Source organism: Nothoprocta perdicaria, unplaced genomic scaffold (genome assembly GCF_003342845.1).
Source record: "Nothoprocta perdicaria isolate Ctin4 unplaced genomic scaffold, notPer1 scaffold_14, whole genome shotgun sequence".
Classification (NCBI taxonomy): Eukaryota; Metazoa; Chordata; class Aves; order Tinamiformes; family Tinamidae; genus Nothoprocta; species Nothoprocta perdicaria.
The window spans coordinates 5,195,360-5,209,654 of NW_020454538.1; the positions used below are offsets into that span (position 1 = coordinate 5,195,360).

General features: G+C 38.6%; 1 long non-coding RNA gene across 1 annotated transcript in view; it reads right to left on the reverse strand.

Moving 5' to 3' along the window:
- Positions 1-951: 951 nt before the first annotated feature.
- LOC112943063 overlaps positions 952-14,295 on the reverse strand; it is a 56,258-nt gene continuing 42,914 nt past the window's right edge. Inside the window, exon 2 of the long non-coding RNA XR_003248521.1 lies at positions 952-1,319. This is a non-coding gene — a long non-coding RNA (uncharacterized LOC112943063). The remainder of the gene's footprint in view (positions 1,320-14,295) is intronic.

Here is a 14,295-nt window from a genome sequence, read left to right on the forward strand (position 1 = left end):
CAGGTTCCATGCTTTCACTTCTGAAAATCCCCCTCTTCTGTACTTAGGATTTTCCCAGAAAAAGGCTCCTTCAAGCCTCAGACCTACAAGTTAACCAAAGTGTAAAGAATTGCCATCCATCAACTGGGCTGACACATTGCTTGACACGTGTGGTTTCAGCTTGTGTTAAATGTAGCACAGTCCAGCAGAGCTCGGTGTTTGTTCATCACAGGTTAAACTCAATCAAATTACCCTTCATTTACCATGGAGTAGTCACGTGGCTGCAATTACTCAGGTTCCACTAATAAACTCCTAATCTTTTCACCTGCCAGCACTCAGAGAAAATATTGATGAACTGCACATTGATTTATAACTAAAGATTTGAGCCAGCTTATAGGCTTSCCATGCTGCAGGAAGAAAGCCAACAAACTGCAAAAATTGGAACTACTTGTGTGAGCAACAGCTTGCCAGCCTGGGTACRGGGTTCATTGCAGGGACTTCTATCAGTCATCATGATCTGTCTTTTCSACAGCATTCTGGTAACAAACAATGTTTTGCAGACACAATTTCCTATTGAAATTCAATGTCTTKCCATATGCTTGCCAAATATATTTTGTATCTGAAAAGCATTCATTTACTTCCTCACTGTTCTTGCACTTCAGCGTAGTAAAGATCATTTCCTGGCATTGGACATTCTTCCTTAATAGAGAAGATAAAGCAACAGGTGCTTTAATTTGTGCGCTTAATAAATAAATAAACCAAACTYTATGTATGCCTTGCGTAATGCAGTATCTTTAGGGATGAGAATTTTGCATTAATGGAGTTGAAGGTATTTGTTTAGTAACTACTGAAGAACTTTAAAMCATATTCTGCTTTTACATTCAGAAGACCAAATTTGCAGCCAACCTTAAAGAAGTATTTGAAACTGTTTTGTACTATTTGGCTGAAAATAATGGGTTTGAACTTTTCAACCCACTGGTTCTCAACTAGATCTCCAGAGCAGTATTTCTATTGATAAGAACTAGAAGGTGCACCTGATAAGTAAAAATATACAGAGAATCCAAGTTCAGAGTCCATATTTTTCTCTCTCCTTAGTGATGATATAATTATGCCTCAACTGTTAACACACAAAATCTGCAGTAGCCCAGTACAGATATTGCTTCGGAAAGTTTCATGACTTCTCCACCATTTGAAGCAAACTCCAGTGGACCTCTGATGATATCACACGTAATCAGATCCCTCGTCGTGAAAGGGAGATATAAAAATTCATGTTCTAACTGATTAGCTTCTCCACACCATGCCATGATTCAGCTTTCTAGATCCAGATGCTTCCTAGCCACCTGTGTAAGTAAAAAGAGGTTCCACAATGTTAGTAGTTAGTCTCCTAACATTTTTCAGGCTTAAAAAACAGACCACCTTGTCTAATGGGCAAAATCTGCAATATGCTTATTTTACCATACCAGTTTGTCAACATTATATTGCATATGGATCCTGTCTGTGTATACTACCACAATGAATGATATCTCTTCCAATGAGGATTTAAGCATAAGCATGTCATTCTGTAGAACAGGTCACATAAAAATTATCTCCATGGTTTTATTAAAAATCATCCCTGTTGTATATAGAGAATGAAAGTTCTAACAGAACGTAGGTCTAACAGAACTTAAGTTCATATATAAATTGTGGATATTTTGAATATGATAAATGATAATGATAAATTCATTGACATTCCTGGACAAGGCTTCTCATCTTTTCAAATATCACTAATAAATCCCATTTACTTGTGCATGGCTATGTGAGCAGAAAGCCATGGAAAATAATTCTAAAGTGCCCATAAACTAATTAATTCAGTTCTACAGTGGCTTGAAACATGCAGAATGGTGCCCTAGTGTTTGCTTGTATTTGCTTCCAAAGTATCAAGTTTATGTCCTGGATAAGAAAAAAAAAAAAAGTGGGAAAAAGCTGAAGCATGGAGTTGAAGTGGGCTACTTTTGTACTTCTTTCCYGTGTCCTTCAGTACAGTAATAAAATGAAATCAGTTTTGTGCAGAGCAATACAAGATCCCTACAGCAATTGATGTGAAATGGCACTAAGTCCTCAAGTGTTAGGCATATTTGGGAGTCTTTGAGCTGCTCCTCAAAACAGAAAAATATTCACTAATGCTCTATTTGAGGAATTTTGAGTTTTGTGTGGATTTTCTGTTGGGGATTTACAAAAATGAAAGACTGTAATTAACTGGTTTTTCAAACAAATAGGGTGATTTCAGAAATGAGGCAAATCCTAAAAACATATTAATTACATTGATGAATCTGAAGTGCTGATAGCACGTTTTACCTCCTTAAAGCCTCATCTGAAGTTAGCTAATCAGTACTCACACAAAACCTAATTTTTGTTGCATAAATAGAACTGTATTCAGCTGTCTTGCAGAATGCAAGGAAAAGCCACAATCCCAGAAAGTGGATAAGTTTAAATGCTGCAACTCTTGCTTACATAGCTTGAAATTCCTCCAGCTGGATGCAAAAGATAACCTTGCATGACTCGATTTCTAGAAGTAGTAACTGATGGATTTTTTTTCCCTGCAACAGATTCTACCAAACATAATGTTTTGCCAATTTTCTATAGCAGAACTTGAAAAAGAAGAGAAAAGCCAAGATKTTACTCTTTAGGAGGAAAACAGAGCAAGTATTGCAAAATATATAATTAGAGGCAGAGTGGAAATTTTAGAGGCAGATGAAATTATGCCTATACAGCCTCGGGGGGATTTCTTTCATTGACAGATAAGTTAAAATTTCACTCTGGACCTGATTCTCYGTTGCCTAACAACCTCAACATTTACATTTGGACAAAATAAAGGCAAAATACCACCATTTAAATTTGATATTATTTTAAAGCCTCACAGAGGGAAATGTCTCAACAGAATATAAAGCAATTTGGAAACAAAAACTGCTGTCTTAAATCCATATGAGAGCATCCATGCAAATTTATCCAAAYGTTGACACTTCATTTAAATAAGACTGTCCAGTGGAGAAGCCTCTTCCACATGAGAAAACCCACATCCCCCAAATATTTTTATTAGCTTTAAAAGAGCTGAAAACACAGAGGAAGGCTCCCTCGCTCAAAAAGGGCAGAGGGTCTATTATACTTGGCAGTAACTCAAAAAGGGCCAGAGGAACAAATTTCCTTTAGCATCCTGCCGCAACGTTGGAAGCTTTGAAACCCAATCAGGTCTCATTAGCTCGAGTGGAAGGAAGCCACAGGTTGCTATCTTCAAGCAGCTACATGCACAGACTACTGCTCTTTAGTAGCTGGAGAATTACTGGACCTCCTCTATGCCTGTTTGAAATTTTGCTAAGTTCTTTGCAGAGTAAAACACTAAACAGTAAGGTTCATATCAGCACATCTGTGCTGGCCGTTTTCCAGCTCGCTTCCCACATGCTCGGAAGCCTGCCTGGAGTGTAGGACACTAGTAAGCATCATTGGGTTTGTATTGCTTGGCTTTGTTGTAAACACTTGCTTTTCAAGTGTACTGAGCACCTGGCACAGTTTTGCTGGCTCACACTGCTATTCACGTTTCCRTCTTCTCCTGGTATCCCACATGTTCAACGTGGGAACAACAGTGGGGAAGGGAAAGGGAGACAGAGTGAGGGTTTCTCATAATCCATCAGKATTTTGTATGGATTAAGTTCATATATAGAACAGAAGTTTTCTGCTCTTCTCAAGCCTGTTGTCCTAACAGAGTCACTTTTTTGGATGATTTCTCCTTTCTCAGCCTCTCATGATGGTATTTTCCGTACCAGAGTTACTTCCTCCTTCTCATTCCCTCACTCCAGAAGCTCCTGCAGTGTTATGACACCAAACCTCCCCCAAACCCAAAGCCAGATGCTCCACTACTACACAGTCTGCTGGCAAACTGCCTRTCCTGCCATCAACCACAGCATGTATCCAGTCTGAGCAAGTACTTGCCAAGAGGAGGAGTGACTCTCCTCTTCAACGTGGCATGTTGGGCCATATTCCTACTTGAATCTCTCTAAACTGGGATGAGGGTCATTTGAGGTTCCTTAGGGGAAGAAGAATAATCACTGTTGAAACCTCAGAAGTTGAGGACATGGATTGTTTTTGCTCTCATGCTGATTTCACAAAATGCACATCTGCTCAGGCTGGACCTGCAAGGCCAGAAACCACTTGGTATCTGAGTGAGATAGAAAAGATATGAAGGAAACATCTTATGACCCTCCCATGAAGTGATACCACACAGGCAGCACTGGAGGTGCTGTTGCAAGGACTAGAAACAGGACGGAGGCAAAAATTGGAAATAGGACAGTGGCAAAAACTGGAAACTGGAAACCATCAGAGAAGAACCTCTGTCTGGTTCTAGATTAGCAGGTCACGGGGACGATGAACAACCCTTCTGCTGAAAATCCCAYTCCTTGACAACTTCCCTTTCCTCCTCCACAGATGCAGAGCCTCAGCCAAGCTCTGATGTTCTCCATCTTGTCCCAGGTACTACGAGGACTTCTCTGCATAGGGCAGCAGCAACAGAATGTGCCCTTTTTTCCTGCTCTGGACAGAGCTGTTTTTCCTCTTTTCCTTCTTATTTGTGATATTTATCAACAATTTCCCCAGCCTGAAGTGGCTCCTACCATCACTCGTGGCATGATAAAGATTGCTTCATTCAGCTGCAGCAATATTTCTACAAGCAATTTAATAAACTGGTATATGACTATAGATGGCTGTAAATAGCCAGTGCCACAAACACGGCTGAGCCGCAAAACAAGCTGACAACAAAGGCTTTCCTCCTACCAGCAGCCTGAAGTCAGTGCCTCTAATTTCCTAAGTGCTTCTCTTTAAGGTAAGCATTTAACCTTTTAGGGGGCTGATTAAAACACACACCACACTTTTTCTTTCTTTTTTTTTTTTTTTGCTAATACGCTAAACTGTACCTAATTTGGAGTACTCCTCAAATTTTAGTGAAATATGGAAGGATGAGTCAATAAATGTTCATTAGCACAAATTAATTAGCGCAAGTAAATGCCTTTTCATTTGGATTAAAGTGGAGAACAAAGAAGTCAATCAAACCTGCTTTAGGTAAGGCATAGTACATTAAATTATTCTTTATTAAAAACAGATGAAATTCAACTAATGAAACTTAGAAGACCTACGTTTTGGTGATATATTTTTATCATAAGGAAATCACCATGACTGGCTATACACAGCAGTAACTGGTCTCTCCCATATGAGCCTTCTCATTGCCCTTTACTAAGAAACTAGCTCAGAAACTTTCCTTTCATGGACATTACACCAGCTACTTGTTTTCTCAGCAGTATGGATCAAGAGCTTACTACCTTTCAATTTACTGTTCCCACCTGCATTGCACAATGATGCCACAGCTGTGTTGAATTGTGCAAAACCGCTCTCTCTTACAGCTCAGGCATTTCATAGAAAACTTCATTTCTACAACCAAAGGTATACAATGTCTTACAGACAAAAAAAAAAAAAAAAAAAGTGCTAACGCTAAGTCATTATATTCAGCAGCACAAACACAGAAGAGTGTGGCATTGCAGGGGAAAGGAGATAAATTTACCTTCTACACGGTGCTCATAGGAGCCACCAAGAAAATGTCACCAAATCCACCAAAGCCTCTTCCTCCACAAAGAGATCTTCAGCACAGAGAGTTCACCACATAACCAAGGATGCCCAAGCTACCTCTCCAGAGTAGAAACCTGAACCTTCCATAGCGTCTGAGCCCTGGGGAGATCCTGAGCACGGTATAGTCATCATGCACAAGAGATGATGAAAGGGAAGGAATGAGGGTGATGGAGCACTGGAAGAGGCTGCCCAGAGAGGTTGTGGAGTCTCCTTCTTTGGAGATCTTTAAAACCCGCTTGGACGCAGCCCTGTGCTCTAGGTGACCCTGTGTGTGCAGRGGGGTTGGACTAGATAACCTCTGAGGTCCCTTCCAACCTTAAGCATTCTATGATTCTATGATCTACTGCAGCTGGAGATCCCAGCTGCAGACCTATCACAATGACTTACATGCAACATAATGAAAGCAACATGAAAACCCACTTTCTTTATTTGCCAAATCATACAATTGTATAAAATAAGCAACTCAAGTTCTGTAATGCAAAATTCAGAAGGAGGAGAATGGAAACAACATTTGAAAAAGCAATAGGCTTTGCCAGATCCTCATTTCACTTTTCCTTTCTGCTTTTGATACCAGTGAGAGCTGTTCTGAGACAGGAGGAGTATATTAATATTTATCTGAGAGAAAACCAATAGACCAAATCCTTATTAATTGAAGTATTGAAGTCAACAAAGCTATGCAGCTGAGAATGTGATGCACTGTTTACAAATATACATTTGGCAGCAAGGCTGTTTTTATGCACTTTTTTTTCCTCTGGAAATGATATTTTCATTCTTCTTCACTTATTCTGCTAACAAATTAAACTAGGTATCTAGTCACTCAGTTTATGGAAAGAAAAATAAATGGTGTTATCTTGCGTGCGCGTGTGTGTGTGTGTGTGTGTGTGTGTTTGTGTGTAAAGGAACTGTTGTACTTCAGAGAAATGAATAGAATTTATCCACACCCACACAGGAAAGAAAGCCCTAAACTAATTAAATGAGCTGCCTAGCTCACATTTGAAATTCTGACTTCATTTTTCAAAATGAGAGGTTTTGGGGAAAAAAGTGTTATAATCTATCATGTATATRGAATGGTTAAATTAATCTTTGGATGTCTCCCACAGAAAGTGGCACAGTTCCTGTATTGTCTACAGGATACAGAAAGTAACTAGAAGCAGTAATGACATGTTCTTCTTCATCATGCTCTTGTTCAAGTTCCCTTTGAGAGACAAGAACTTTCTATGGTTACTCAGCTGTTACTTACCCTATCCATTGTAATTCTGGAAACTGCATTTTATTCATTCTTGAATTTCTGAAATATTAAGCTTTCTTAGATGGTAGGCTGATTATCTCTTCTGCCATGAGAACTGGGAAAAGCATTGTGAAAGTAAATTAAAGCCAATGAAAGGACCAACATAGGTAACCAACATTGTGGATATAGGCAGTGCTAGACAGAACAAAGACTACAGTTCAAAACCCCCAAGAAAACTTACATGGGTAATGAAGGGACAGTTTATGTAAGGATTAGAAAAAGCAAAATTTCAAAGGGGGCTAAGAAGAAATTGAAATAGAAGCAATCCACAAATGTTCTTTTTTGATCTGCTTGCACTGCCTAATGATAAGAGTAAATTACTATATTAGACAGACTTCAGTTGTTAATGTGGTGTAGGAGTTCTTGTGCTGTGGGGAGAGAGAGAGAGAGAGAGAGAGAGAGAGAGAGAGAGAGAGAGAGAGAGAGAGAGAGAGAGAGAGAGATATGGATGGTAGTGTGAGCTATCCAAACTCTGAAGAATCCTTAGCATCTTAGTCTGCTTCTCAGGACCTCCCCCATGGTGCTACCTCACACCATTATGACCTGCAATGAAATGCTAACATTAATTAAAAAGATTGATTTATTCACACATAAATCCACTGATACTGATCTACTAAATGCTATCTGATTTATCAAGTTTTCACCAACTTGACAATGTTTTTCAGAAATAAGAAAYATAGGCAGTTGTTATTTGAATTCATCCATTCAGTCACCTTGGAAGTAAAATTTGGCAGAAGAGTATCAAATAGTTTATGGACAAAACCAAAAAATGAAACTTCTTACTGAAGCAACAACAAAGTACAGAGAAGCAGAAAATAAATGTCCAGAYTAGCTTTTAGATAGGAAGTAAATAAAGTTGTTAAAGCTTTAGTGATCAGAAAGATACAGCATTTCAACATGTTATGAAGTACTACCTGGCATCCTCAGCAGCGAGCTGTTCTTATAATTTGGGTCCAGAAGTTACTACCCACAGCACAATGACATATCAGAGCTCACTTAATAATTTCAGTTACATTATAGATATTAAAAATTCTAGCTCTATTTAAGCAGTTAAAAGGGATTAAAGCAATACATCACCACCATTGCCATCAAATACCCATGAATCAGGGCTTGCATCTTCTTTGACATGATGGGGATACCAGTGGGCATGGAAAACAAAGGATATCAAATAGAGTGCAAAAACACAAGAAGCCACAGGTAGAAGACAAGAACAAAAGGCAACACTCTAAATCAGAACAAACATTTTCCTAATGGATTTTCCCCCAGGATATCTATTAAGCYGCAAAAGAACTCAAGTATGATGTTAAGTGCTTATCAGTGAGATACCCATCCTGCAGCAGCATGCAAAGCTTCCAGATAGCTCATGCAAAATCTTTTCCCCTCTCTGGGAAAAGATGCTTCAATTAGAGATTACATTTATAATGTAATTAAATACCTAATTGATTAAAAGAAATGCAAATCACATCAGTGTCTAAGTGGCAGCAATGGCATTTAAAGCATGCTATGCAACAGTTTTGTTTTAATAATTAAGCTATGTATGCCCTTGATAGCAGCACTTCCAAAATGACATGTTGCTCACTGCTCTCATGAGAGCCATGGTGAATATAAATAATGAAAAATGGGAATGTAACATTTGTATGAGAGAATTAGGGTAACCTCACTAAAACATAATTTTGTTTGTGGATTTTTTACTTTCCGTATCAAAGCTTGTTTAGAATGATTTTGTACCTTGCTATCTTTCTACACAAAAGGTCTATTTTTTTTTCTCTTTTTACAATTACCGTGGCTTCTGCAGAGCCTGGCCCTCTGATTTTGTGCAGGTTAGTTGCATGGTGCCTGCTTGCTTGCTGCAACATTAAGCCAAATTCTGCAGCCTGCAAAATGGAAATAACAGGGGAGCCTTCCTTAGTGCTTTCTGTTTTAATTTCTAACATGTTTACCCTCCTGCCTTTCCTCACTTGATTGCTAATAGATGCTTTAATAGGAACATAAATAACCGTCACCACAACAAAGCTAATAAAAATGTGTCCTGGTTAAAATGCTTTCCTCTTCTTTAAATTCAGCAATCATGTCTAAAGCATGTATTGAAATTCTCTTCTCTAGATTAAAATTAATCACTCTACTTAGGCTGTGATAAGAAATATTTTATAGCTGCCTTTTTCAAGTGCTCTATTGATTCTATATTTTAWGTCTATTGAAAAGTCAGGTCTTTCCCCAACCCTGTAGATCTTCAGAGACCTGAACTTGCAAGTTAAATGCCTTTTTTTCAATGATCGTTATTTGACTATTTAGCTTTTTAAAGACATTATTCTTTTATATGTAATGCAGATAATATCTTAAGCGTATACATTTACACCTACTTATATATAAAAATAGAGTACTTATCTAACATTTTGGCATATTTCCAGTATAATATTCTTTAGAGATACATTGTTTTCTAAGTTATTTTATATGGGATATTCTATTACTTTTCTGAAGCCCATACTTTACAGTATAACATATATTAGACCTTGTGTTAAAATGGGGTTACAAAACCAGGGTGGATAAAAAAAAAGAAAGGATAACTATTACTCATCTGCGGAGTTTGAACCAAGACATTTTTTTAATATCCCTTCATTGCAGTTGCATTTTTCTTAGCATCTTAGTCCAGAAATAGAACGAGAACTGATAAAATACAGAATAGCGAAGAGGATATATCTATTTGCTTTGCATAAAATGCAAAATTTTCCAAAGTGAAGAGTGCAGTCAGATCTGTGATTTGGGACCATACTAAACTCTTGTGCAGTAGCCACAAATACTTCTAGATTCATTTCTACCGGGGTTAGGATGTTGCTGTTTTACAGATGGATGATATCGCACATGAAGATTTACTCTCCATCCATAAAATACTTGGACAGTTCTATGAAAAGACCCAGGCAGACCACTTTTTAGCTACCAGATACAAAGGTGTTTGGCCTGGGATATTACAGCATGAAAGAAAGGCTATATGGTATACAAGAACAAAGAGTATATTTCTCCCTGTGTAACAGCTAGGTATCTGCCTTGGATAATAGCTCCTCTCCTGCTCTGACAATATCCAAGCAGTTTGACCAGATTATTTTATTTGTCCCCTGATTTACATAGGAAGGGGACTTTTATTTCAGTAATATTTCTACAAATTAAAACAAGCACATTGAAGGTTTATTTTGACTCTACAAAAGAAATATGTCAGGATTTTATGGATATTATGGGACCCCAGAATGGACAATTTTTGGAAAGGATGACCACTTTCCCACCGTGAACCTCAGATTTCTATGAAATACATAAACAGCTCTACTTAGGYAAATCTATCAACTCCAGTGAAATCACACACAAGCCCAAACCAACAAATAATCAGGCAAAATCTGCTAAACTTTCTCCAAGAATATGATGGAGGTTTGACAGACATAAGGACATTGCCTTCTTTCRTAAGATAACACCTACTTTTCTCCTTGGAATAACCAAGTCTGAAAATATCTGCAATCTAAGATATTGCAGGTTATCTGACATTGGGAACTTGCCAAGTTGACTACATTTCCCATAAGGAAGGGGAAAGCAGTAGATAAAAGTGCTGCTAGCACTTTCTGCATCCTTTCATATACTCCAGTGGCATCCATCTATCACCACACAGAGCATAGCAGCTTCTGCAGCAAGACAAGAGCATTAAAGGCCACTCTTTTCAAAAAGATTTTTGCAAATCTTGACCTAAATTTTAGTTATTTGCTATAATAAGCCTCAGTCCAACTGCAAACATCCCACACGGAGGGGAAAAGTAGGACTAAATGCTCTAGAGCATGGAATCTATCCTCTGCCCCCATACAATCAATGGCAGCAGTCAAAGTTAAGCTTGGACCCCAGTCCAGGCCATGGGCTCTCATATGCTCACACCACCCATATGTTTAATAGCTCTGCTACTGCCCTGGGTCATAAAAGCATAAATTACACCTTCACCACAACATCTCTGCTGAAAAGAAGAAATATCTGTCTGAAAAGTAGGACACAGAGCCAGGAACTTAAGGAAATGAGACAGAACAGCAGTTTATTTCCAAGAGCATACATTCAGCTACTGGAGGCACTGCCAGGAAGAAATAAAAAAAGCTCTCTTCTCCCTAAGGGTTTGCTACCAATGACTGCTGCTTTGTGGCCATGGGCATTTAGGCAGGGTCAGTTCCTCTGTCTTAACTCTCTAAATAAATAATCTGCTTCTTTCTCTAAACATGATTTGAACAAGTTCCCACTTCTACCTGCTTGGTTCAATAGCTTCTGGAATCCCCATTATATGGGTATCAATGTTAAATAACAATACTGAAAATGCTGTTACTAGTAGTTATTTACACTTTGCTTATATGCCAGAAGCAGGTCTCTTGGTTGTTACAATGCTGGTAATATATCCAGTGCATTCATTCCACACTTGATGAATCCAAAATAACATTCTTCTTCATTAGCATTGTAAAATTTAAAGAAACTTTCCTTCTCCATTTCAGTGTGATCTTTGATCTTGACATCAGCAAGGAAACCATGTCTCCAAAGAGAAGATGACAGAGATTGATTATTTCTCCAATATTTATTCTCTAATTTTAAATGACAAGTACAGATAAGTTGCAAGAAACTAACTGTTTTCTTACTGTGGTTTGCATTTGAGAGGCATTTGGCATTTATATTTGAGAGGTTCTTTATTCTTGCTTTTGCCATGTCAGTCRCCAGGTTTAGAAGTCAAGTCCTGTAAATCACATAATTCCTGGAAATGAATTTCAGACCAATGAATGCTGACTCACTGGCAGTTAAGTACATTTTCATAAATACCCTGGTAACTTCTAGAGCCAGGAATTTCAGAAACAACCTTCTGTGCTACAGATTGTTGACAGGTAAAATTACGTGCCAGTTTAAAGTAAAATAGAAGACTTTTCATTACCCATCTAAATTGCTTTCATTGTACTGATGAATTCAATGGCAAGGAGTATCAACCATGTATGCTGTACTTATAAAGAGTAAGTATATTCTTAATAGAAAGCATCTCTGCATCTATCTTATGTAACTTATCCAATATTCCCACTTCCACTAGGCAGAGGAGCATTACAAGCAGTCCACAAGCAGCCCATCTGGTCTCTCCTGCTGTTGTATTAAACCACCAAAATCTAGACAAAGGTTGCCAAGAAACTCAGGCTCATGGACTGTGGTTGGGGGATTTCCTAAAGCTCTCTTTGACAGCCACTGGCCTTGATCTTGAGACCAATCTCAGGGGCAAGGTGCAAAAATCACATTCTTCTGACTGCTAAAGAAAAGAACACACAGTGTTTGAGATTGTCCTCTTTTGGCTTACAGATGTAAATCAGACTTCATGGTTGCCMAGAAGACACCTCCAACAAGGGTAAAGAGCTTACTCAAGGCTCCCGTAACCCAGAGTTATATGAGATACCTTCAGAGACATGGTKATAAAGCTCTTCTAGGTATGCACTGAATCAGGTTCCTTGTTTTTGCCCCTTGACAGTGTTTAACCCCATGGCTGAGAGTTGATGAATAAAATCTGATGTGGCTACAACTTCATTATGGAGGGGTTTTTTGTTGCCAACAGAGTCTGCTGTAGCAAAAGTTGCTGGGAGCTGGTATGGCTCCTGAGCTGGTGTGGATCCCAAGCAGGTATTGGAAATGAGCTAGAGACAACGTGTACTTTCCATTGCTCTAAGACTTAGTTCAGCTACATATTATAATGAGTTTTCAGGCTTGCGCTTTCCTCTCTCATTTTTAAACATTCTGTGGTGGGGAGAGTCTATCTGAACGTTCATTTGGTACTAATTCAGTTCAGGACAGTAGCACCGATAACCTCTTCCAACAGGAAGGGTGTCTGGGCTCTTACGAACTGTAGAGCAGTTGTTGGACTTTTGCCTTGGTTACTGGCAGTGAAAGCAGAGGGAGTTCTGCAAGGCGAGGACAAATAGCACATCTGTGTGCAAAAATTAGGCACTGTTCAGCTGCTTCCCTTCACTTCCAAAAAGCCCATCCCTATTAATGTCAAAACTTTTGCTTTATCCTTCCCTTGAGTAACTGCTTTTAATGAACTATTGTTTTGTTTCAGGATTTTGCTTTATTTGGTCTGTAAGTTAAAAAAAAATAAAAAAAAGAGGGAAAAAAAAGAGTCACTGAGGTGCAATCCTGAACAACTGAACATGCAGATGGGTACAGGTGGCCTTAAGTTTTGCTCTTTCTGGCTAGGTCACATTCCTGGGCTCAGCTGGTTCAGGTGCTGCTCTTTCCACTTTCCCTAGAAAACTTAGGAGTGGCAGTGAAAGATCACTGGATCCCAGAGGGTTGGAAGGAATTTTTTTTCATTCCAGTTCCCCCATCTCCTGCCTTCAGCACACTTTGCACAGCAAGTGAAAGCCCTAGATTTTTTTTTCCCTTACAGCAAAACCTAAATCAAATCCACATATCGATAGGCAAAGAATAGCCAAGTCTCAAGCTAGCTCTTTCTGAGTTGAAAATAGAATTTTCCATTTGTTCAGATGAAGAAGGTGTGGTAATAAAGCTATTCCAAAGCCTTAAAAAAAAAATGAATGTACTTTAAAATTGAATTCTTTCTCAGTACCTATTTAATTACTAGTTAAACAAGAGAGTAATGTTAAAATACCAGCATATGACACAGCTTTTTCATATTTCTTCTTTTTATGCATGAATTAGTAGTTGAATTTTGCTAGTGAAAAGGTATTCAATTAAAGCAATATTGCTAGTTGCTAGGCACTTAAACACAGAATGTAGGGCTAACGCCTTAGCAAATGGCCAAAAAAAAGTACTTACAAGCTGAAAAACCTGCTGATCCCTTAGACTGTAGTTTGCAAATGTGCAGAAGAACAAAATTGTAATGCATAGAAGCACTACACCAAAACACTAAGAGAGAAGCACTACACCAAAATATTAAGAGCCTTGCAAATGAAGGCAGATGGGATAGCCCTGGAAATGCTGTTCTTCTAAGGACTTTTTCTGGTCCRGTTAGGGGAAGATGTTTAAAAAGAGACCCTCTCTCTAATATTTATGCTCAATCTCTGCTGTATACAAGGACTTTGCAGCATTTATCCCTCCTGTTTTTCTCACAGGATAAGAAAGTTTTTCACAACCTGCCTTTTTAGGGAAATTACGAGGAGAGATTACGAAGATAAGGCTGCTGCAAATGAGCCCTTTCAGCAAAATTCTCTTTCACATCCTGCCCCTAACTGGAAACTGGGCTCTGGTTGTGGTGACTCTCTTTTGGGAACCCTTCTCCTGCCATCATGCATTGCTATGGAATGGACCTTCAAATGCATAAAAAAAGGAATTAGCAGCCCAAGAGCAGTGACTTACTGCAAGAGCGACTTGTCTAACTGCTCCACGGG